At 49.0% G+C, this 23,749-nt stretch overlaps 1 long non-coding RNA gene across 2 annotated transcripts in view; it reads left to right on the top strand.

Annotated features, from left to right (window-relative positions):
* Nucleotides 1–23,749, top strand: part of LOC133228135 (uncharacterized) — a 43,017-nt gene that overhangs the window by 5,023 nt on the left and 14,245 nt on the right. For both annotated transcript variants that reach the window (XR_009730086.1, XR_009730085.1), the window contains exons 2-3: nucleotides 20,385–20,523; nucleotides 23,499–23,686. This is a non-coding gene — a long non-coding RNA (uncharacterized LOC133228135). The remainder of the gene's footprint in view (nucleotides 1–20,384; nucleotides 20,524–23,498; nucleotides 23,687–23,749) is intronic.

The following is a 23,749-nucleotide window of genomic DNA, read 5'->3' as shown; positions in this document are numbered from 1 at the left end:
CCACGGGATTCTCCAGACAAGAATACTGGAGTGCACTGCCATTTCCTTCTCCAGGGGATCTTCCCAACCCAGGGATCAAACCCATGTCTACTACATTGCAGGCGGATTCTTTAACACTGATTACGCAGTAGGGGTGACAAATAGTAAACCAGATAAATAAAGATTATACGGCTTCCCTGGTGGTCCAGTGGTTAAGACTTCACCTTCTAATGCAGGAGGTGAGAGTTCGATCCCTGGTCGAGGAGCTAAGACCCCACATACCTTGGGACCAAAAGCGTAGACCAGAAATAACATTGTAACAAATTCAATAAAGACTTTATTAAAAAAAATAAAGACATAAAAATATTTAAAAGTTAATGAAAGATAAAACAAATAAATATTATAGTATGTTTGGTGATAGGTATCATACAGAAAAAGAAAGGATCACAGGACAGAAATTGGAGGAGGGTGGTGCGAGGAGGCTGGGGAAGGCCTCACCGAAAAGGAAGTTTTTGTACAAAGACAGGAATGAGGCTGTGCCCAGGAGGAGAGGTAGTGAGCACGTGGAAACCCGGAAAGGCGTCCAGGCCGAGGAGCTGCAAACCCCAACCCCTCAGGTTGGGAGCATGCCTGGTGAGTTTGAGGCCCCTGTGGTTGGAGGGGTGTGAGAAGGGGAGCGAACCCTAGGAATGCAGGCGGAGAGGTAGTATGGACCACTGCTCCAGACAGCATGGGGCCCCGCTGAAGGGCACTGCCCTGACCCCTGTCTTCACAGGATAGTCTACCTCCTGGGATGTTCACAACAGACTACAGGGCACAAGAGTGGAGGCAGGGAGGCCATTGAGGAGACTACTGCAAACCAGGCAAGGGCTGATGCGGGCTTGGAGCAGGGTGAGGGAGACATGGGGAGAAGCGGTCAGAATCTGCATGTTTGCTGATGGAGTGGGTGCGAGTATGAGAGAGACAGAAGTCAGGACTGACTCCAAGGTTTTCAGCTTGAACAATGATGGAACTGTCGTGAATTCAAGTGAAGAAGACTACGGGAGGAGAAAAGATCGAGGACTTACTAGTTTTGGACCTGTGAGGAGAGAGATGCCTATTACACGGCCCAGTAGAGGAGCTGAGTGGGCAATTGAGTGTGTGTCTGGAGGTTGATTTATTGTTGCTTAGTTGCTCAGTCATGTCTGACTCGTTCGCGAGCCCATGGACTGTAGCCAGCCAGGCTCCTCTGTCCATGGGATTTTCCAGGCAAAGAATGCTGGAGTTGGTTGCCATTGCCTTCTCCAGGGGATCTTCCTGACCCAGGGTTGGAGCTGCAACTCCTGCCTGGCAAGCAGATTCTTTACCACTGAGCCACCTGGGAAGCCCTCCACTCTGGTACCTGTGCTTATAAGATGCAGGATGGAGCTGTGCTCGGATCGCAGCAGGAAACCCTTTCCCAGCTGTTGTCCAGGATGCACGTGGAAACCAGGCTCCTGCCTGAGCAGCCACTGGCCTGAGGTCTTCTGCAGGGGGCCTGAGGCAGCTGCTCCCAGTGCGGGGTGGGCCTGGGGAGGCTGTCAGCCCTGCCCCAGCAAGCCGCCTGCAGGCCCTGCCCAGGGAAGGAGGAGGGCCAGAGGTCCTCACTGGGCTAGAGAGGTGGTGGCTGGCTTTATTCTTCCACTGGTTTTCCTTTTGTGGGCAAAGAGAAGTTTGACTTTCCTCTGTGATAGATGCTAACAGGGGAATAAGTGCTTGGAATACCAATGACATACACGATTTTGAGAAAAGGGAGCGTGGTTCCTAGTTGACATCTCTGTCATCCTCCAGTTTTCTCTTGGGAACTTGAAAAACATTTCTCTCTTGCCTGCCCAGAGGTAATGGCCAAGTCTGCATTTTTCCTCGGATCTCTAGGATCCAACAGAACCAGCTCTGGAAGCAGCTGGAGTGTGGGGATCTCTGGCCTCGAGGAGCGTAGGCTCAGCATCCTAGACAGACTCTGACCTTCACACACCTCCAGCTAGCTCCCGGGTCCTTTTTCAGTGAGCCTGCACATAGCCCAGCGGGGGAGCTCTTGTTTTACTTCTGCTAGGCACTTCCACTGCACACTGTTTTGTTTAGCATTTTATATATATAAACATGGGCTTGCCAGGTGGCTCAGTGGTAAAGAATATGCCTGCCTATACGGGAGACATAAGAGATGAGATGCTGGTTTGATCCCTGGATCAGGAAGATCCTCTGGAAAAGAAAACGGCAACCCGCTCCAGTATTCTTGCCTGGAAAATCCCATGGACAGAGGAGCCTGGGGTCTCTGAATGGTGGGATTTGAAGTGATTTTCATTTCTTCTTTCTTATCTATATGTTTCAAATTTGGTAAAAAGATCTACAGATTCCCTTTGTAGTTTTAATTAATAATGATGATAATAAAGAACGAGGTGATGAATCCCTGAAAGCCCCTGGCCTGCCACGGTCCTGGGCTCAGAGCCCCCAGTCCCTACAGTTTATGGGGTCACAAAGTGATCACAATCACAACTGAGTGATTGAGTGTGTACGTGTGCGCACGTGTGCGCGCGCACACGCACACACACACACACACACACACACACATTAAGGCATTTAGGAAGAGGAAAGAACTTGAAAGAAGGCATGGAGACAAAATTCCAAGGAAGTGGAAACCTTGAGTCATGTATGGGAGACAGAAAATCATGCTGTTTGACTGGAGACACTCAGCTTGGATGACAAGCATCCCTCTCTCATTAGGTCTCTCTGGGGATTCAGTGAGTTCTAGCATAGACAGCCCCTGGCACACGTTGCAGCTTACTGAAGCTTCAGCTGTTTTCTGCCACCCCCACCCCCGGCCCCGACATCGGCACCTCTGCCAAGTGGGGGTCTCTGAATTCTTGGAACACTGACTGGCAGAGGACTGGCACTTTCTCCACTGTTACCAGTCTCTCTGGCTGAAGGCCCTCGGTCCCTAGTTTTAGGGGCCATGGAATTTCCCTCCTCGTGTACCCACTCCCTTTCAGGGATTCATCGCCTCCTTCTTTATTATCATCATTATTAATTAAAACTACAAAGGGAATGTATGATCTTTTTTTTACCAAAGTTGAAACATATAGAGAAGCAAGAAGAAATGAAAATCACTTCAAATCCCACCATTCAGAGAGAACTCTGGTTAACATGTTAGGGTACCTGTCTCCTCTGGACTTTACCCCATTCATGTGCTTGTTTAAATAAGTGTGTGTATATATTTGGGCCAAGGAGTCAGCATCCTCATCCCCAGGCCCTCGTTGGAGGCCCCCTTAGTTGGGCAGGGCCCCAGATCACTGTGGGGGGCTCTGAGCCCGGGACCCTGCAGTGTGCTCCCCTGCCCCAGCCGAGCCTGGAGCTGCCTTCTCCCTGCCCTGCACCAATGCCCCATCCTGGGGCTGCTTTGTGACCCCTCCCACGGAGACAGCTTGTGTGGGACGATTGCATCAGAAGGAAAGCCTGCAGGCAGGCCCCTGGAAATGAATTGGGCCTTTATGTGAAAAGCCACTCTCTGCTGCATGTCCAGCGCCTCCTAAGTCACTTTGCAAGGTAGGGCATCACTAATGACTAAGGTAGGGAGGGGGTGGGGTGGGAGCAACTTTACAACAGCTGGAGAACTTGCTGGCAAATGCAAGGGTGATACTGGTCAGGCTTTCTCAATTCCTCCCGTATCTGGGGCAGCGGAGTTTGCTTTCACTCTACCATGGAATTTCTCAGAGGTCTTAAAAGTCATACTGGCTGTGATTTATTGAGCATATGTCCTGTGCCAGGCCCTTTGCAGAAAGTATGTTTAACCCTTACCTCAATTTTACAAACTAGATAAGGAAACAGGAAGGCCAGTGGCTCGAACCAAGCCCTGCCACCAGTAAGAGAGTAAACAGAGGTCTGAACCTGGGCAATCGGACTCTAGAGCCCAAGCTGTTTATTTTTGCATAAAAGTAATATTTATTAAAGTGACTTATTCCCATAGTTTAAAAAGTCAAATGGGGCTAAAATGTATACTGGGATCCAGGGGTCCATAGCTTGCCCCTCTCTGTTGCTATGCCCTGCTCCCCGACTCGGTGCCCGGGACCTTCGTGCTCAGTCATGTCCGACTCCTTGTGATCCCATGGACTGTAGGCTTCTCTGTCCGTGGAATTCTCCAGGCAAGAATACTGGAGTGGGTAGCCATTTCCTTCTCCAGGGGATCGTCCCGACCCAGGGATTGAACCTGTGTCTCTGGCATCTCCTGCATTGCCAAGTGGATTCTTTATCGCTGAGCCACCTGGGAAGCGCCCTCCCCCCAACTCAGTAGCTGCTTTTTTCCTTCTCTTCACTCTAGATTAAAATGTTCACCTAAATGCCTTTTATAATACATTTTTTTTTCAAGAACAAATAATCTAGGACTTCCCTGGTGGCCCAGTGGCTAAGACTCCATGCTCCTAAAGCAGGGGGCCCAGGTTCCTTTCCTGGTCAGGGACCTAGGTCCCACATGCCTCAACTAAGATCCAACGCAGCCAGATACGTAAATAAAAATATTTTTAAAAGAAAGGATAAATAACCCCCCCTTTCCCATTTCTCAGTTTCTTCTACTTATACCAACTTCCCCCAGTTCCTTCAATGGCTCTATCAGTCCCTAGCAGTAATTTGCCTGCTGCCCAACAGTGCTGTATAGCCAGTCCTTGCCCTGTGTACCTCACTCTGGAAACTTCCTTTCCCTGTGCAGTTTCCACTGCTCAGTCTGGGCTGGCTCCTTGCTCTTGGTGCGGAGACTTCCCTCTGTTTTTTCCTTTGCTGGAGCCTTGGGCTTCACTGGTGGCTTAGCAGTAAAGAACCCCCCTACCGATGCAGGAGACATAGGTTTGATTCCTGGGTTGGGAAGATCCCCTGGAGAAGGGAATGACAACCCACTCCAGTATTCTTGCCTGGAGAATCGCATGGACAGAGGAGCCTGGTGGGCTGCAGTCCATGGGGTCGGGAAGAGTCAGCCATGACTGAGCACGATGCATGCCTGTTCCTGGGAGCCATGGCTCCCTCTTTTATGATGAGCCCAGGTTTTGAGAGTTGCTTGTCTAAAAACATCTTTATTTTCCTCACATTTGTTTGATCATTGGGGTGATTATAAAATTCTGGGTGGAAAATCATTTTCCTTCAGAGTTTTAAAGGTATTTTTCTATTATGTTCTATTCAGTGTATCTGGAGAGAATTTTGATACCCTTCTAATTACCACTCCTTTGTCTGTTAGGGGTTTTTCTCTTTCTGGAGCTTTCTTTTAGTTTCATTAAAAAAAAATTATTGACGTATGGTTGCTTTACAGTGGTGTGTTATTTTCTATACAACAAAGTGCATCAGCTGTATGTATACACATACCCCTTCCTCTTGATCTCAGGGCAGTGTTCCAAAAGATTCAAGGCAGAAGCTGCAAGGTCTCCTAAGGCCACGTTTTAGAAGTCAGGCAGAATTCCACCGAATTCTACTGGTCAAAACAAGTCAACCCAAATTCAAGACCTTTTCTCTTGATGAGAAGAGTGGTGAAGTTGCATTGTAAAGGGACATGTATTCAGGAATAAGAAGAATTGTTGTAGCCATCTTTCAAGAGGAAAAAAACCTATGATTGAGGGAGAGAAAAATAAATGCAGGAGATCAAGCTTCTGTGTTTAACTGGAAGTGATACAAGTATCACCCACACCACCAGGGTCTGTGTCCTGGACATAAACATAAGATCTTTTCGGAACTTCGCTAACCAAACCTCCATCGTTCTAGGTATGTGTGAGCATGCGCACTGTAACCCCAAACTGGAGAGGGGAGTAGGGCGCAATGCGCTCAGTCGTGTTCACTTCTTTGTGACTCTGTAGACTGTAGCCGGGAGAAGGCAATGGCACCCCACTCCAGTACTCTCGTCTGGAAAATCCCATGGGCGGAGGAGTCTGGTAGGCTGCAGTCCATGGGGTCGCTACGAGTGGGACACGACTGAGTGACTTCACTTTCACTTTTCACTTTCATGCATTGGAGAAGGAAATGGCAACCCACTCCAGTGTTCTTGCCTGGAGAATCCCAGGGATGGGGGAGCCTGGTTGGCTTCCATCTATGGGATCGCACAGAGTCGGACAGGACCGAAGCGACTTAGCAGCAGCAGCAGCACACTGTAGCCGCCAGGCTCCTCTGTCCATGGGGGTTCTCCAGGCCAGAATACTGGATTGGGTTGCTGTTTTCCTCCTTCAGGGAATCTTCCCGACCCAGGGATTGAACCCACGTCTCCTGCATTGGCAGGCAGATTCTTTACCACTAGCTCCACCTGGGAGCCCCATCAGATCAGATCAGATCAGTCGCTCAGTCGTGTCTGACTCTTTGCGACCCCATGAATCCCAGCACGCCAGGCCTCCCTGTCCATCAACAACTCCTGGAGTTCACTCAGACTCACGTCCATCGAGTCAGTGATACCATCCAGCCATCTCATCCTCTGTCGTCCCCTTCTCCTCTTGCCCCCAATCCCTCCCAGCATCAGAGTCTTTTCCAGTGAGTCGACTCTTCACAGGAGGTGGCCAAAGTACTGGAGTTTCAGCTTTAGCATCATTCTTTCCAAAGAAATCCTAGGGCTGATCTCCTTTAGAACGGACTGGTTGGATCTCCTTGCAGTCCAAGGGACTCTCAAGAGTCTTCTCCAACACCACAGTTCAAAACCATCAATTCTTCGGCACTCAGGTTTCTTCACAGTCCAACTCTCACATCCATACATGACCACAGGAAAAACCATAGCCTTGACTAGACGAACCTTTGTTGGCAAAGTAATGTCTCTGCTTTTGAATATGCTATCTAGGTTGGTCGTAACTTTCCTTCCAAGGAGCAAGCGTCTTTTAATTTCATGGCTGCAGTCACCATCTGCAGTGATTTTGGAGCCCAGAAAAATAAAGTCTGACACTGTTTCCACTGTTTCCCATCTATTTCCCATGAAGTGATGGGACCGGATGCCATGATCTTCGTTTTCTGAATGTTGAGCTTTAAGCCAACTTTTTCACTCTCCACTTTCACCTTCATCAAGAGGCTTTTTAATTCCTCTTCACTTTCTGCCATAAGGGTGGTATCATCTGCATATCTGAGGTTATTGATATTTCTCCCGGCAATCTTGATATTAGCTCGTGTTTCTTCCAGTCCAGTGTTTCTCATGATGTACTCTGCATATAGGTTAAATAAACAGGGTGACAATATACAGCCTTGACGTACTCCTTTTCCTATTTGGAACCAGTCTGTTGTTCCATGTCCAGTTCTAACTGTTGCTTCCTGACCTGCATACAGATTTCTCAAGAGGCAGATCAGGTGGTCTGGTATTCCCACCTCTTTCAGAATTTTCCACAGTTTATTGTGATCCACACAGTCAAAGGCTTTGGCATAGTCAATAAAGCAGAAATAGATGTTTTTCTGGAACTCTCTTGCTTTTTCCATGATCCAGCGGATGTTGGGAATTTGATCTCTGGTTCCTCTGCCTTTTCTAAAACCAGCTTGAACATCAGGAAGTTCACGGTTCACATATTGCTGAAGCCTGGCTTGGAGAATTTTGAGCATTACTTTACTAGCGTGTGAGATGAGTGCAATTGTGCGGTAGTTTGAGCATTCTTTGGCATTGCCTTTCTTTGGGATTGGAATGAAAACTGACCTTTTCCAGTCCTGTGGCCACTGCTGAGTTTTCCAAATTTGCTGGCATATTGAGTGCAGCACTTTCACAGCATCATCTTTCAGGATTTGAAATAGCTCAACTGGAATTCTATCACCTCCACTAGCTTTGTTCATAGTGATGCTTTCTAAGGCCCACTTGACTTCACATTCCAGGATGTCTGGCTCTAGGTCAGTGATCACACCATTGTGATTATCTGGGTCGTGAAGATCTTTTTTGTACAGTTCTTCTGTGTATTCTTGCCATCTCTTCTTAATATCTTCTGCTTCTGTTAGGTCCATACCATTTCTGTCCTTTATCAAGCCCATCTTTGCATGAAATGTTCCTTTGGTATCTCTGATTTTCTTGAAGAGATCTCTAGTCTTTCCCATTCTGTTGTTTTCCTCTATTTCTTCGCATTGATCGCTGAAGAAGGCTTTCTTATCTCTTCTTCTTGCTATTCTTTGGAACTCTGCATTCAGATGTTTATATCTTTCCTTTTCTCCTGTCCTTTTCGCTTCTCTTCTTTTCACAGCTATTTGTAAGGCCTCCTCAGACAGCCGTTTTGCTTTTTTGCATTTCTTTTCCATCGGGATGGTCTTGATCCCTGTCTCCTGTAAAATGTCACGAACCTCATTCCATAGCTCATCAGGCACTCTATCTATCAGATCTAGGCCCTTAAATCTATTTCTCACTTCCACTGTATAATCATAAGGGATTTGATTTAGGTCATACCTGAATGGTCTACTGGTTTTCCCTACTTTCTTCAATTTAAGTTTGAATTTGGCAATAAGGAGTTCATGGTCTGAGCCACAGTCAGCTCCTGGTCTTGTTTTTGCTGACTGTATAGAGCTTCTCCATCTTTGGCTGCAAAGAATATAATCAATCTGATTTCGGTGTTGACCATCTGGTGATGTCCATGTATAGAGTCTTCTCTTGTGTTGTTGGAAGAGGGTGTTTGTTATGACCAGTGCATTTTCCTGGCAAAACTCTATTAGTCTTTGTCCTGCTTCATTCCGTATTCCAAGGCCAAATTTGCCTGTTACTCCAGGTGTTTCTTGACTTCCTACTTTTGCATTCCAGTCCTCTGTAATGAAAAGGACATCTTTTTTGGGTGTTAGTTCTAAAAGGTCTTGTAGGTCTTCATAGAACCGTTCAACTTCAGCTTCTTCAGCATTACTGGTTGGGGCATAGACTTGGTTTACTGTGATATTGAATGGTTTGCCTTGGAAACGAACAGAGATCATTCTGTCGTTTTTGAGATTGCATCCAAGTACTGCATTTCAGACTCTTTTGTTGACCATGATGGCCACTCCATTTCTTCTAAGGGATTCCTGCCCGCAGTAGTAGATATAATGGTCATCTGAGTTAAATTCACCCACTTCATTCCAGTCCACTTCAGTTCACTGATTCCTAGAATGTCGACATTCACTCTTGCCATCTCTTGTTTGACTATTTCCAATTTGCCTTGATTCATGGACCTGACATTCCAGGTTCCTATGCAATACTGCTCTTTACAGCATGGGACCTTGCTTCTATCACCAGTCACATCCACAGCTGGGTATTCTTTTTGCTTTGGCTCCATCCCTTCATTCTGTCTGGAGTTATTTCTCCACTGATCTCCAGTAGCATATTGGGCACCCATTGACCTGGGGAGTTTCTCTTTCAGTATCTTATCATTTTGCCTTTTCATACTGTTCATGGGGTTCTCAAGGCAAGAATACTGAAGTGGTTTGCCATTCCCTTCTCCAGTGGACCACATTCTGTCAGACCTCTCCACCATGACCCGCCCACCTTGGGTTGCCCCACGGGCATAGCTTAGTTTCATTGAGTTAGTCAAGGCTGTGGTCCTAGTGTGATTAGATTGACTAGTTTTCTGTGAGTATGGTTTCAGTGTGTCTGCCCTCTGATGCCCTCTTGCAACACCTACCATCTTACTTGGATTTCTCTTACCTTGGGCGTGGGGTATCTCTTCACGGCGGCTGCAACGGGAGCACTAAAGCGCAGGCAGCTGCGACAGGTGCGCTAAGCCGGCGGAGAGGAGCTACCTCATGTTCGGGGTCAGGGGCAGAAGCCGGGAGGACCTGGGGTTTCTCCTCTCAGCCGTTCCTGCGCCGTCACAGTCTGGCACTCTCAGCCGCTGCCCCTGACCTCGGACGTGGGGTAACTCCTCTTGGCCACTGCCCTTTGGTCATGGGGTCCTCCTGGGAGCCCCATAGAGCACAATAACTGCTATCAAAGGGTTTTCAGTTCAGTTCAGTCGCTCAGTCGTGTCCAACTCTTTGCGACCCCATGAACCACACCATGCCAGGCCTCCCTGTCCATCACCAACTCCTGGAGTCCACCCAAACCCACATTCATTGAGTTGGTGATGCCATCCAACCATCTCATCCTCTGTCATCCCCTTCTCCTCCTGCCCTCAATCTTTCCCAGCATCAGGGTCTTTTCCAGTGAGCCAGTTCTTTGCATCAGGTGGTCCAAGTATTGGAGTTTCAGCTTAAGCATCAGTCCTTCCAGTGAACACCCAAGACTGATCTCCTTTAGGATGGACTGGTTGGATCTCCTTGCAGTCCAAGGGACTCTCAAGAGTCTTCTCCAACACCACAGTTCAAAAGCATCAATTCTTCGGTGCTCAGCTTTCTTCACAGTCCAACTCTCACATCCATACATGACCACTGGAAAAACCATAGCCTTGACTAGACAGACCTTTGTTGGCAAAGTAATGTCTCTGCTTTTGAATATGCTGTCTAGGTTGGTCATAACTTTCCTTCCAAGGAGTAAGCGTCTTTTAATTTCATGGCTGCAGTCACCATCTGCAGTGATTTTGGAGCCCAGAAAAATAAAGTCTGACACTGTTTCCCCATCTATTTGCCGTGAAGTTTCAAAGGGTTTAGCAATGGAGAAACTTGGATCAGATCCCAGTTCCACTGCTTACAGCCCTGTTACCTCGGGCACATCACTTAGTCTTTCTGAACCCGAATTCCCTCATCTGTAAAGTGTGGTTTGTGTAAAATAAATGAATACATGGGAAACCCATTCTTAGCACAATGTTTGACACAAAGCAAGTGTTCAGTAGTACCAGTGAGTCAGTTTTTTTCTGGGAAGATATTACCTTTCTAGTTATTTAACCACTGGAGATGGAATTTGAGAAAAGAGTTTAAGTCTAAGTTTAAGTTTGAGTTAAGTTTAAGTTCAAGGTGTTTCTTAGAGAAACACCTTCCAGGGCTTTTGCGAGGATTCAATGTATTAAAGCACCAGAAGAGCGCCTGACACGTGATTTCTAAACCCTTTGATAGCGGTCATCGTGCTCAGCCAGTGTTTATGTGTGTCCCTGCCTGCCTAGGTGGGCATGTCAAGCATACCTGGGCTCTGACACAGCCACTGGGAGGACCATCCCCACCTGTCAGGGACGGGGGTGTTTGTTCCATCAGGTTTAACCTGCTGGCAGCAGGTTAAAGTCACTGCGTCTGCTCTCCAGGGTCCGAGCGGTCAGTTCACAGATCTGCCCAGTCTCTCTGGCAGGGGTTCTTAATCTGGGTGTTGTGATTGAGCCTCAGGGGCTGGTACAGAATGCACGGGGTGTGAAAGCCTCTTTCTGGGGTGAGCGTTCACAGGTTAGATCCTCAGAGGGGTCACTCACCCTCAAAATACTGAACATCTCACTGTAGAGGCTCTTCTGTCTTTCCAGTTTATCTCCTCCTCGTGAGGTTTGGACTGAGAGAGAAAGATGTTTACTATGTTAGCATTATGATTAAAGTAGGAGTCAACAGTACCTGAAAAGGCCTGCTGGGCTCTCCTTCTGCAGAGGGGGTGAGCTTCATGATGAACAACCCTATGGACTCCACTTTTTGCTGCCCAGTGGTCTGCTTTTGCATTCTGGCCTTTAGCTGTTTGCAAAATGTGGATGACTACTCTAGTGGCCACCCGTGAAGTGAGCTGGTTTTCACCAGGTCCATGCTGGGTCTACAGACCATGGATCCTGGGCCCCGCGTGTGTGCTCTATCCTAAGCTGTGGGTTTGGGTGCATCGAAGAAGTTCTCACGCTGCACCCAGGAGCAGACAGGGGAAGGTCAGCCTTGTCTGGTGACCTCCAGTGACATCTGCCTAAGGAGATCACCAGCTCTTCCTCGACAGACGTTTTCTCATGCTGGTCCTTCTAACAGTCACATGTACGACCAAAAACATTGACGTTTAAGGGTGGGACTTTCCTCATGAACATGGCTGTGTGTAGTCTTTAAAAGAAAAAAAAAAAAAATCCCAACAGAACTGCAATCACTAAGCTAAATCTTGCTCTCAAGTTTAATTTTTTAATCACCCTCCTCTCTTAGAATTCAAAGGCAGAGAAGAGGATTCACCCAAACTGTGAAATATTCCCTGGCTGATCCAGTTCTAGGAGGGTTATGCAAGACCCTTGGAAAGAACTCAGGGAGTGACCCAGAGCCTGACTTGACAATACCCTAGGAAATTCGGTGGCAAGCAGAAAGTGAATTCTGGAGCCCTTTGGGTCGTGTACAGATTCACCACGGGGCATTGACTTTGCCCAGCTGAAGGCTGTCTCCCTCTGCCCCCTGCTCACAAGCTCACAGGACAGCACTCAGCCTCTGGCTGGGGCCTGGGGAGGCCACCAACCCCAGGGCAGCTGAGACCAGGGTGAGTTAGCCTGTGTCTGCAGACGGCCCTTCCCCCGTGCCTCTCACCACAGGGATTCAGTGACTCACTCTGAATAAGGCACCATAAATTTCTTCCTAAGAACACACTTGTCACTGAACCATTCCAACAATTTGGCAGGACCGGAGATCTGGCTCAGGGCAGTGGGGCCAATAGGTAATCCCCTGTTTATAAAGTGTTTCCCTCTCAGGGCTGGAGAGGGGCGAGGACCCTCCAGTCAATGTCACACATTCCATTTAGAGCTGGAATGCTCACACCTACTTCACAGATGAGGGCTGGAGTGACTCGGCCCTCAGGCAGCACTGGGGAGGCCCTGCAGGTGAAGGATCACAGTGGAGGGGGCGTGAATCTCCCCTCTGTCTGTTCCAAGCTGGGCAATGACCTCAGGCAGCTTCCTTAATCTCTCTGGTCTCTCTTTTCCTCATCTGTGAAATGGGATACTACTTGACTCAAGAGGCTTTTGTGAAGGTATGGTGAGGCATGTTGGGTTCAGAGCTTTAAGAACAGCCAGCAGGCAGTAAGGGCTGCGGAGATTAGGGTTCTGTGCTGACCCCGGCCAGGTGCCACGTGCCTTCCTCAGCCCACACCTCCGTCTGTCTTACTGCCGTTCTCTCCTTTGGCACTCCGTTCTCTCATTTTTTTCTTTTTAAATTTCTACCCCCCACCCCGTATTTATATTTATTTATCTGACCGTGCCGGCTTTAGTTGCCGCTCACGGGATGTTCCATCTTCACTGTGACCTGCGGACTCTTTAGTCGCAGCATGAGGGATCTTGTTCCCTGACCAGGGATCGAGCCTGGGGGCCCCCCTGTGTTGGGAGTGCAGGGTCTTAGCCTCTGGACCACCAGGGAAGTCCCTCATTCTTTCTTTAGAATGAAGAAAGGTGGCCACTCCTCCCTTAATACTCGCAACTGGTATTCGAGGGAGGTCTTCTTATCCGCAGTGAACAGAGGTTGGAAACTGAGGCTGGGCGAGTGCAGGTGACTTCCCCAAGCCCACCACTAGGGGCGCGGCAGAGCGGGCAACACAGGGCACAGCAGCTCATGGGGGAGGGCAGCCCAGGACCCGAGAGCAGCTGCCAGCAGGGACGCTCGGACGCGGCCGAGTATTTCTGTCACTGCATTCTTCCCAGGCAGCTCACTCTTGGGGCTCTGGACAGTCGCCAAGGAGGTGTGCGCGAGAGGGCAGAAGGAAGACTTCCTGCGGAGGCGGCAGGGGGCAACGGAGCTGCCGTTTACCGAGCCCTTGCCGTGTGCCCTCCGCGCTGAGGGTGCATCTTTGACCCGCACCCGCTCCTGTGAGCCAGGTCCGGTGCAGTCCCCACTCCACAGCCTGCACCTGGGTGTCCTGCTGTGCTGCTCATCTCTCCACCCGGGGCCTCCCATCAGTGTGGCACCGAGTTCGGCCAGAGCAGTCCATTTTGGAAACCACATCAGGCTCAATGACCTCTACCCGCAACCAGGGGCAGAAATGGTGGGCCTTGTGTTCCTTCAGGGGCCCCCAGGCCTCTTACTAAGCATCCTTGAATATGTGTGTGTATGGATCTGTGTGTGTATGGATGTGTGTGTATGTGAATGTGTGTGTCTATGTGTGTGTATGGATGTATGTGTGTGTGTGTGTATGTGTATCTAAGGATGTGTACGTGTGGATGTGAGTGTGTGGATGTGTGTGCATGAGTGTGTATGGATATGTGTGTGGATGTGTGTGCATGGGTGTGTATGGATGTGTGTGTGGATGTGTGTGCATGAGTGTGTGTGGATGTGTGTGTGGATATGTATGGATGTGTGAGTATATATGTGGATGTGTGTGCATGAGTGTGTATGGATGTGTGTGTGTGGATGGATGTGTGAGTGTGTATATGTGTGGTTGGATGGAGTGTGGATGGATATGTGTGTGGATGGATATGTGAGTGTGAATGAGGGACAACTCCTGCTGTTTTCATGCTTCCCGGGGGGCATCAGAGGGGGCATTGGCTAGGCAGCCTCCTCAGGACTGCCCCCTTGAAGCTGGACTGCGGTGGAGTGTCTGCGGTGGAGCTGGACTTGATTAAACAACAAGGCAGTCATGGAGCCCACAGGTCCTCTGCCTCTTTCTGCAGTAAACTGACCAGGCCTTCCCATGAGGATGGGAGCGAGCCCTCTGAGAGCGGAGCCCTGCCTCCTTCACCTCTGCATCTCCATCACCCGGAACAGTGCCCAGCCCTCGACAGGCCTTTGACGGCTGACCAGTGATGGACTGATTGATGATGATCTGATGGACGAAAACCAGCCAGCCCTGGGATAAACAGGAGCCAGCGTGGCAGGGACTTGCTGGGCCACTGAAAGCTGACGGGGTTCACAGGGCTCCCTGGGCAGCGGCAGCGTGGAGAGCTGAGGCAGGCTGGATGGAAGGAGCATGAGGGGGACTCCAGAAAGCACGGCTTCAAACCGGCCGAGGCCGCTGTCAACGGGAGGTGTCGACAGCCTGGCTTGGGGGCGGCGGTCTGGGAGTTGAGGGATGCCTGGCCACGCACTGGGCCTGTGTCATGAGACATCAGGCTGCTAAAGGACTCCTGTCCCCAGCACTGCCTCCTCTGTCTCTGACCCAGAAGAAGGGGCTGTGGGGTCCCGGAAGCCCTCCGGACTGGGAGTTACAAGATCTGGGTTTGCAATCTCTCTGCTAGCCGCTCCCGGTGACACTGGGCCTATCCCTCCATCTGTCCATCGTAGATCCCCAGGACGGTGGTGGATCCAAGAGGCTTTAGTCTGAGAAGGCCCTGGACCCCGCTTTGCCCCTGTCTGTCACAGCTGAAGGCAGTTACCCCGCCAAGGCACCACGTCCCTCGGGTGCCTCCTCTAGCGTGAACTGTCCACATCCCAGCCCAGAGCACCGAGCCTCTCCAGGCCTGGTACCCACTCCTCTGCATCCTGCACCTGGCGTGGCCCACCCTCCTGTCCTAGAAGCCCGGCCTCCCCGTGGAGCAGTCCTGACACAGAAAAGGAAATCGTTAGCATAATCACCAGTTCAATTCTCTCTCCTCACTTCCCTGTGAAAACCATTTGCTGGTGCCCGAGGCAGGGCTTCTCCCGCAGCCAACAGGCCCAGCGGTGGTGAGGTTTGGGAATTGTGGAATCCCGCGCTAATTAAGTGGAAGTGATACTCCCAGGCTCGCGTTCCTGCCGCTCTGAACATAGCACATCAAACGCAAAAGCGGCCCCTGGAAATCATGGGGAAGGCCCCGAGGAATGTGAAGGACAAAGATGATTAGAGGGCTGGGAAATGAGATGGATGTGGGATGAAAGGTTAAGGCAGTTGAAGTATTTAGCCTGAAGGGAAGAGGAATGAAGGGCAGGCCGCTTAATCATTCCCTCCTCTGTTGTAGAAACACGATTCCCCCTTGATTCTGTCCCTCCTCCAAGCCCGTGTTCTCTTGTGCTAGCTCTGAATCTCATGCATCTCTGTGCTCTGTTCACTTGTCCATTCGCTTTGTGTCTATGGAGCATCGACTCTCTATCAGACACTTTGCTAGCTTCTGGAGATGAAAACACAGAGTCTCTGCCTTGAATGTCAAGTGGGAGAAGTGGGCCCATAACCCCAAACTACCGACACTATAGGACTGGTTGGGCTAGAGGGCTTCAGGTCCCGTCTCTGCTCTCAGAGGAGGGAAGGCCCAAGTGTCAGGTGCAAAGGGAGCTCGTGATCAAAATGGGTCCTCAGTCCTGTCTGGATATCAGGGAAGGCTTCCTGCAGGGGGTGACCCCCAAGTGCAGTCTTTACCATCTGAGCCACCAGGGAAGCCCCTCCAAGTGCACCTTGAAGAAGGACTCAGTGAGCCAGGCGCTGAAACCGGGAAGGGTTCCTTTTCAATTTACACTGGATCTGCTTCTGTGCCCTTCACCCTTTTTTGTTTTTATAAACATACCTAACAGCCCGCCTCAGGGAGATAACCTGAGCCGCCCACGTGTGAAGGACTGTAAGGAGGGGAAGCTGATACATCCCCCTGCCTGAGGCTTGGCCTTCTAAGCGACTCTTGCAAGGACTGAATAGTCTTTGTACTTGATTTCCTCACCTTCCCCTGTACCCAGCCCCATCTCGGATCCATGCAAGAACCTGGCAACCAGGCCCTGACAAGGTAGTTATTTTGAGGCACTAGTCTGCCATCTTCTCCATCTGCCAGCTCCTGAATACAGTCCCTTCCTGATCCCAGCACCTCGGATTCACTGACTTGTCTTGTGGCAAGCAGAGCGAGCTTAGACTCAGCAACAGCGAGGACAATGGGGAGGGCGTTCCAGACAGTTGGAGTTGCCCAAGCAAAGGCCCAGATATTCAATGCAGAGTGGATATAGGCTGGTGCAAACTGTAGAGACCGCGGTGGTGTGGGGTATGGCCGGAGGGCCATACGGGGCCCAGATCCCAAGACCCTAACCCTGTGGTAGGGAACATGGGCTTCAGCTGGATGCACTGCTTTCCGGAGTGTTCGGAATAACCCAATTTTGTGCAGTGTTCAGAGTCCTCCCCAGATAAAAGGTGCTTCTAGGTCCACTAAGTTGAGTGACGTTGAGTTAAGCTAGTGGTTCTCAGGTGAAGGGTGATTGGTGAGAGGGAACATTTCTTTCCTTTTCTGTAGCTATTTTTGAGGCCTGGGATGCTGCTGGCCATGCTATAACACACAAGACTGCCCCTTACAGAAAGCTCTGCCCTGGCCCTGCATAGGCTGGATCTCCAGCTCTCTAGATGGCTGTGATCTGTTTGTTATCAATAGTCTCTCCACTAGTCCCTACACTATATCTCCTCTAGATTATGCATGTCTGAATGGCTGAGTTCAGATAGCCAGTATCTGTGTTACCAAGTCGAAGCTTGCTCTGCTCACCAGGTTACATTTGGGGGAGGGAAGAAAAAAAAATCCAGGAGAAGAAGACATCCTGGCTGGGGTGGTTGGAGAGGGCAGCACTGGGTGGAGTCTGGCTCCTGGGGGATACTCCTGCCAGCAGGAGGCCATTCTAGGAGGTTCTTCCATCCTAGCAGCCCCCATCGACTGCAGCTACGGGGTGTGGGAGTCAGACACAGCCCAGCAGAGCTGGGCGGATCAGTAAGGGACACACTGCGTGCTGAACACATATGGGAGCTGAGAAGAGCATCCCCTGTGGCCAGGTTCTTCTTGCCTGTTTTAATTTTCTTCTAGCATCCTTTAACAGATATTTTAAGGTTTGTTTGCCTGGCTCTGCTGTTCACTCCCCTTCCCACCCCAGAATGTTGGCCCCGTAAGGCAGGGACTTTCATCTGTATTGTTCACTGCTTTATTCCCAGGGTCTAGAACAGTGCTAGAATTGATGGAGAAGACTCTTGAGAGTCCCTTGGACCGCAAGGAAATCAAACCAGTCAATCCTAAAGGAAATCAGTCCTGAATATTCATTGGAAGGACTGATGCTGAAGCTCAAACTCCAGTACTTTATCTACCTGATGCGAAGAACTGACTCATGGAAAAGACCCTGATGCTGGGAAAGATTGAAGGCAGGAGGAGGGGGAGATGACAGAGGATGAGATGGTTGGATGGCATCACCAGCTCAATGGACATGAGTTTGAGCAAGCTCTGGGAGTTGGTGATGGACAGGGAAGCCTGGCGTGCTGCAGTCCATGGGGTCGCAAAGAGTCGGGCATGACTGAGTGACTGAATTGAACTGAGAACAGTGCAGACATGTAATATGTGTTTCATTAAAATGGGTTGAAGCAACAACTGCTGAAACCTCCCCCCCACCCCAAATACAACACTTTCTGGGACAGACCCAAGTGCCTGGGTGCCAGGCCAAATTCTGCCACACATGGTCCTTCTCCTCTGCACCGACCAATAGGAGAGGTTCCCCAGGAGCCGCCCACCTAAACCACGCAGCATCTGTCCATTGTCGAGACAGTGCCAGGCTGATTTAGGAAAAGACACAGCAACTTGACCCACACACCCCGAATCTTCCCTGAAAAATCTGGGATGATGGACTAACCACTAGCTGAGGGAGGAGGGAGTGGGGATGATGCAAAAAGCCAAGCAGGCTGGCAGCCAAATGAACTGTAGCCCGATGACATGACGGTGGCATGAACAAAGGCCCTTGCTGCCTCCCGGAACCGTTGCCAAGCATTATGACAGTTGGGCTAATCTCATCTGAGTGTGCTGTTGCATACGAGGGCCCACAGGCTGGCAAGGCTTCAGTCACTGCCCACTTGCCCGAGGAAGCCCATTCATCATGGCGTGAGGCCAACAGGGCACTCCCAATTTCATGGGGTGAGGGGACCAAAGAGGGGAGCGCAAGTGCCTACTGGTCCCCTTGGAAACAAATGTAAGAACATAAAAACCCGTGGGTCGAAACAGGTGCCCAGGTCTAGCCGGGGTTGCCAAGGAGTTTTGTGTCAATGTCGGGGAGGAGGGTCTGTGTACTCACAAGGCTGCAGCCCAGAGGGCTTTTGTTAAGCTTGGGCTCATGGCCCAGGCTGTGGGCAGCAAGGATGTTAAAAATCTGGGTTCAAATCCCAGCTGACCCTTCAGGCTGGTAGTTCCAGGCTACAGAGGAACAGTTTTTCTGAGCTTTGTGGCCTCAGGCAGTTCAGTTCAGTTCAGTTCAATTCAGTCGCTCAGTCATGTCCGACTCTTTGCGACCCCATGAATCACAGCACACCAGGCCTCCCTGTCCATCACCAACTCCTGGAGTTCACTCAAAGTCATGTGCATCAAGTTGGTGATGCCATCCAGCCATCTCATCCTCTGTCGTCCCCTTCTCCTCCTGCCTCCAATCCCTCCCAGCATCAGGGTCTTTTCCAATGAGTCAACTCTTCGCATGAGGTGGCCAAAGTACTGGAGTTTCAGCTTCAGCATCAGTCCTTCCAATGAATACCCAGGGCTGATCTCCTTTGGAATGGACTGGTTGGATCTCCTTGCAGTTCAAGGGACTCTCAAGAGTCTTCTCCAACACCACAGTTCAAAAGCATCAATTCTTCGGCGCTCAGCTTTCTTCACAGTCCAACTCTCACATCCATACATGAGCACTGGAAACACCACAGCCTTGACCAGGCCTCAGGCAAGTCATCCATAAAAAGCATGTGTGGGTGAAGGAAGGTTTACCTGTTCTGCTAACCTAATAGGTTTACTGGGAGAATAAATGAGTAGAAGGGCCTTGGGAACCATAAAGCCTGGAGTGCATCTAGGCTTTGGGGGATGCCACCGGGCCGTCTCAGGGACGGGGGTGCGTAGGGAACCAAGGCGGCGGGGGGGGGGGGCGGGTGGCCTTCGGGTACCTGTGGAAACCAACTGCTGTTCGTATGGCACACCCCTCACCTGCGGGAGATGCCTTCTCACACCTTGAGGTGATTCTTGGAATCGCTTTTTAAGTCTCTTAATGGACAACCCCATGGAGGTCTAGAGATGTACAATTCATCTGGGCTATTATGAACAATTCCTTTAGGCAGATAAATTTATGGTTGGCTCATAGTCACATGGGACTCTCCCTTTGGTAAAGTTCATATAAACTTAATCCTTAAATAACACCAAAAGATAGACGTTAATATACTCATTTTACAGGATGTAATTTTAGAGACTCAGAGAGGTTGGGTGAGTTTCTCCAGGTCACGCAGCCCGTTTGTAGCAGAGACAGGCTTTGAATCAAGGGCTCTGATTTCCGGGCTTCCCAGGTGGCACCAATGGTAAAGAACCTGCCTGCTAATGCAGGAAACGTAAGAGACACGGGGGTTGGGAAGATCCTCTGGAGGATGGCACGGCAACGCACTTCAGTATTCTTGCCTGGAGAATCCCATGGTCAGAGGAGCCTGCCAGGCTACGGTCCACAGAGTCGCAGAGTTGGACACAACTCAAGTGACTTAGCATAGAACTAACACCCAAAAAAGATGTCCTTTTCATTATAGGGGACTGGAATGCAAAAGTAGGAAGTCAAGAAACACCTGGAGTAACAGGCAAATTTGGCCTTGGTATACAGAATGAGGCAGGGCAAAGGCTAATAGAGCTTTGCCAAGAAAACGCACTGGTCATAACAAACACCCTGTTCCAACAACACAAGAGAAGACTCTACACATGGACATCACCAGATGGCCAACACCAAAATCAGATTGATTATATTTTTTGCAGCCAAAGATGGAGAACCTCTATACAGTCAGCAAAAACAAGACTGGGAGCTGACTGTGGCTCAGATCATGAACTCCTTATTGCAAAATTCAGACTTAAAATGAAGAAAGAAGACAGTGGGGAAAACCACTAGATCATTCAGGTATGACCAAAATCAAATCCTTTATGATTATACAGTGGAAGTGAGAAATAGATTTAAGGGACTAGATCTGATAGACTAAATTTGATAGATCTGATGAACTATGGACGGAGGTTCGTGACATTGTGCAACAGACAGGGAGCAAGACCATCCCCAAGAAAAAGAAGTGCAAAAAAGCAAAATGGCTGTCTGAGGAGGCCTTACAAATAGCTGTGAAAAGAAGAGAAGTGAAAAGGACAGGAGAAAAGGAAAGATATACCCATTTGAATGCAGAGTTCCAAAGAATAGCAAAGAGAGATAAGAAAGCCTTCCTCAGTGATCAGTGCAAAAAGAAATAGAGGAAAATATTAGAATGGGAAAGACTAGAGATCTCTTCAAGAAAATTAGAGATATCAAGGGAACATTTCATGCAGAGATGGGCTCAATAAAGGACAGAAATGGTATGGACCTAACAGAAGCAGAAGATATTAAGAAGAGGTGACAACAATACACAGAAGAACTGTACAAAAAAGATCTTCACCACCCAGATAATCACGATGGTGTGATCACTCACGTAGAGCCAGACATCCTGGAATGTGAAGGCAAGTGGGCCTTAGGAAGCATCACTACAAACAAAGCTAGTGGAGGTGATGGAATTCCAGTTGAGCTATTTGAAATCCTGAAAGACGATGCTGTGAAAGTGCTGCACTCAATATGCCAGCAAATTTGGAAAACTCAGCAGTGGCCACAGGACTAGAAAAGGTCAGTTTTCATTCCAGTCCCAAAGAAAGGCAATGCCAAAGAATGCTCAAACTACCGCACAATTGCACTCATCTTACACGCTAGTAAAGTAATGCTCAAAATTCTCCAAGCCAGGCTTCAGCAATACGTGAACCATGAACTTCCAGATGTCCATGCTCATTTTAGAAAAGGCAGAGGAACTAGAGATCAAGTTGCCAACATTCACTGGATCATGGAAAAAGCAAGAGATTTCCAGAAAAACATCTATTTCTGCTTTATTGACTATGCCAAAGCCTTTGACTGTGTGGCTCACAACAAACCATGGAAAATTCTTCAAGAGATGGAATACCAGACCACCTGACCTGCTTCTTGAGAAACCTATATGCAGGTCAGGAAGCAACAGTTAGAACTGGACATGGAACAACAGACTTGTTCCAAATAGGAAAAGGAGTACGTCAAGGCTGTATATTGTCACCCTGCTTATGTAACTTATATGCAGAATACATCATGAGAAACGCTGGGCTGGAGGAAGCACAAGCTGGAATCAAGATTGCCGGGAGAAATATCAATCACCTCAGATATGCAGATGATACCACCCTTATGGCAGAAAGTGAGGAAGAACTAAAGAGCCTCTTGATGAAGGTGAAGGAGGAGAGTGAAAAAGCTGGCTTAAAGCTCAACATTCAGAAGACTAAGATCATTGCATCTGGTCCCATCACTTCATGGCAAATAGATGGGGAAACAGTGGCTGACTTTATTTTTGGGGGGCTCCAAAATCACTGCAGATGGTGACAGCAGCCATGAAATTAAAAGACACTTACTCCTTGGAAGGAAAGTTATGACCAACCTAGATAGCATATTCAAAAGCAGAGACATTACTTTGCCAACAAAGGTCTGTCTAGTCAAGGCTATGATTTTTTCAGTAGTCATGTATGGATGTGAGAGTTGGACTCTGAAGAAAGCCCTGTGCCGAAGAATTGATGCTTTTGAACTGTGGTGTTGGAGAAAAGACTTTTGAGAGTCCCTTGGACTGCAAGGAGATCCAACCAGTCCATCCTAAGGTGTTCATTGGAAGGACTGATGCTTAAGCTGAAACTCCAATACTTTGGCCACCTGATGCGAAGAGCTGACTCATTTGAAAAGACCATGATGCTGGGAAAGATTGAGGACAGGAGGAGAAGGGGATGACAGAGGAGGAGATGATTAGATGGCATCACCCACTCAGTGGACATGAGTTTTTGAGTAAACTCCAGGAGTTGGTGATGGACAGGGAGGCCTGGCGTGCTGCAGTCCATGGGGTCGCAAAGAGGCGGACACGACTGAGCAACTAAACTGAACTAAACTGAGCACTCATGAAGTCTGATAACTGGTTGGATTCTTGCCGGTTGTGTAGACGTGACTGTCTCTCCTTCCAGAGTCCCCTTCACCCTTTCTCTTTTAGGATCTTAGGTTTGGGGCCGGCTTTTGTTGTTTGCATTTTGTAACCACCTTCGCTGACAAATGTAAGCAGAGCTCTCTGAAGAGGACAGCTGGCAATAGGGAATTCTCCCTGGAAAGAGCTAGTGTTTCAGGAGTCTGAGCATGGTGGGGCAGCTCCCATGGCGTGCGGCATGCCTGCCTGAGGACCTGCAGTCCTGTGGGAGGCAGACACGACTATCCCAGCATCTACGGGGGTCTAAGAATGTGGTTGCAGTAGATCTCCTAGATGGGAGACGAAGGACACTCTCTCTCCTTAATATCAGTACAGTTCACTTCCCTGTGGAGAGCTTGTGTCTGGATTGTGAATGCTGAGAATGAAACAGAGGGGCGAGAACTTTCATTTGTAATAAAGTTAAAAGTGCTCCCTGAGTTTTAAATGACACTTCACATAGTACCAATCAAGTTCACATTCATGACCCTCTTTAATCCTTACAATAGCCCTGTGAGAGCAGTTGTAATCCTGTGAGGTATTATCATTCCCATTTTAAAGACGGGGAAACTGAGGTTTAAAAAATGTGTAGGCGATTTGTCCAACGTCATAAGGCTGATACATGGTGGAGATGGAACAAAGACCTGCTTCTTCTATCTGCAAGTTCAGGGGGCTTCACAGATGACATTTTTTACTTTCCACGGGTGAGATGTTAATTAACAGTAAATTCAAAGGTTGATTAGAACTAGAGACTTCTAGTGGGAATCCCCTTACATTCCTGGTAGCATCATTATTTACCTCTTCTCCGAGAATCATAAACCCAGGCTAACGGCATCTAATCTGTTCTCAGCACAAGACTGTAAGCCGATATCATAGCAGATGATGAATGAAGACGGAAGAGATATATTAAAAGACTCACTGGGGATGATTTGAAGTTAGGGATACGGGAACTGCCTTTCCAGGCCTCCAGGGTGGCTTCAACCAGCATTTGTGGAGCAGCCCCAGGTTTCTTGCCCAGATACACAGAGAAATTTCAAAGTAAGTATAAATCATAGTCCCTGTCTTCTAGGACTTTACAATTTGGTAGGAAGCTGAGACCTG

Source organism: Bos javanicus, chromosome 16 (genome assembly GCF_032452875.1).
Source record: "Bos javanicus breed banteng chromosome 16, ARS-OSU_banteng_1.0, whole genome shotgun sequence".
Taxonomy (NCBI): Eukaryota; Metazoa; Chordata; class Mammalia; order Artiodactyla; family Bovidae; genus Bos; species Bos javanicus.
Note: the sequence above shows the minus strand (reverse complement) of the source record. Positions and strands in the feature narration are given on the sequence as shown.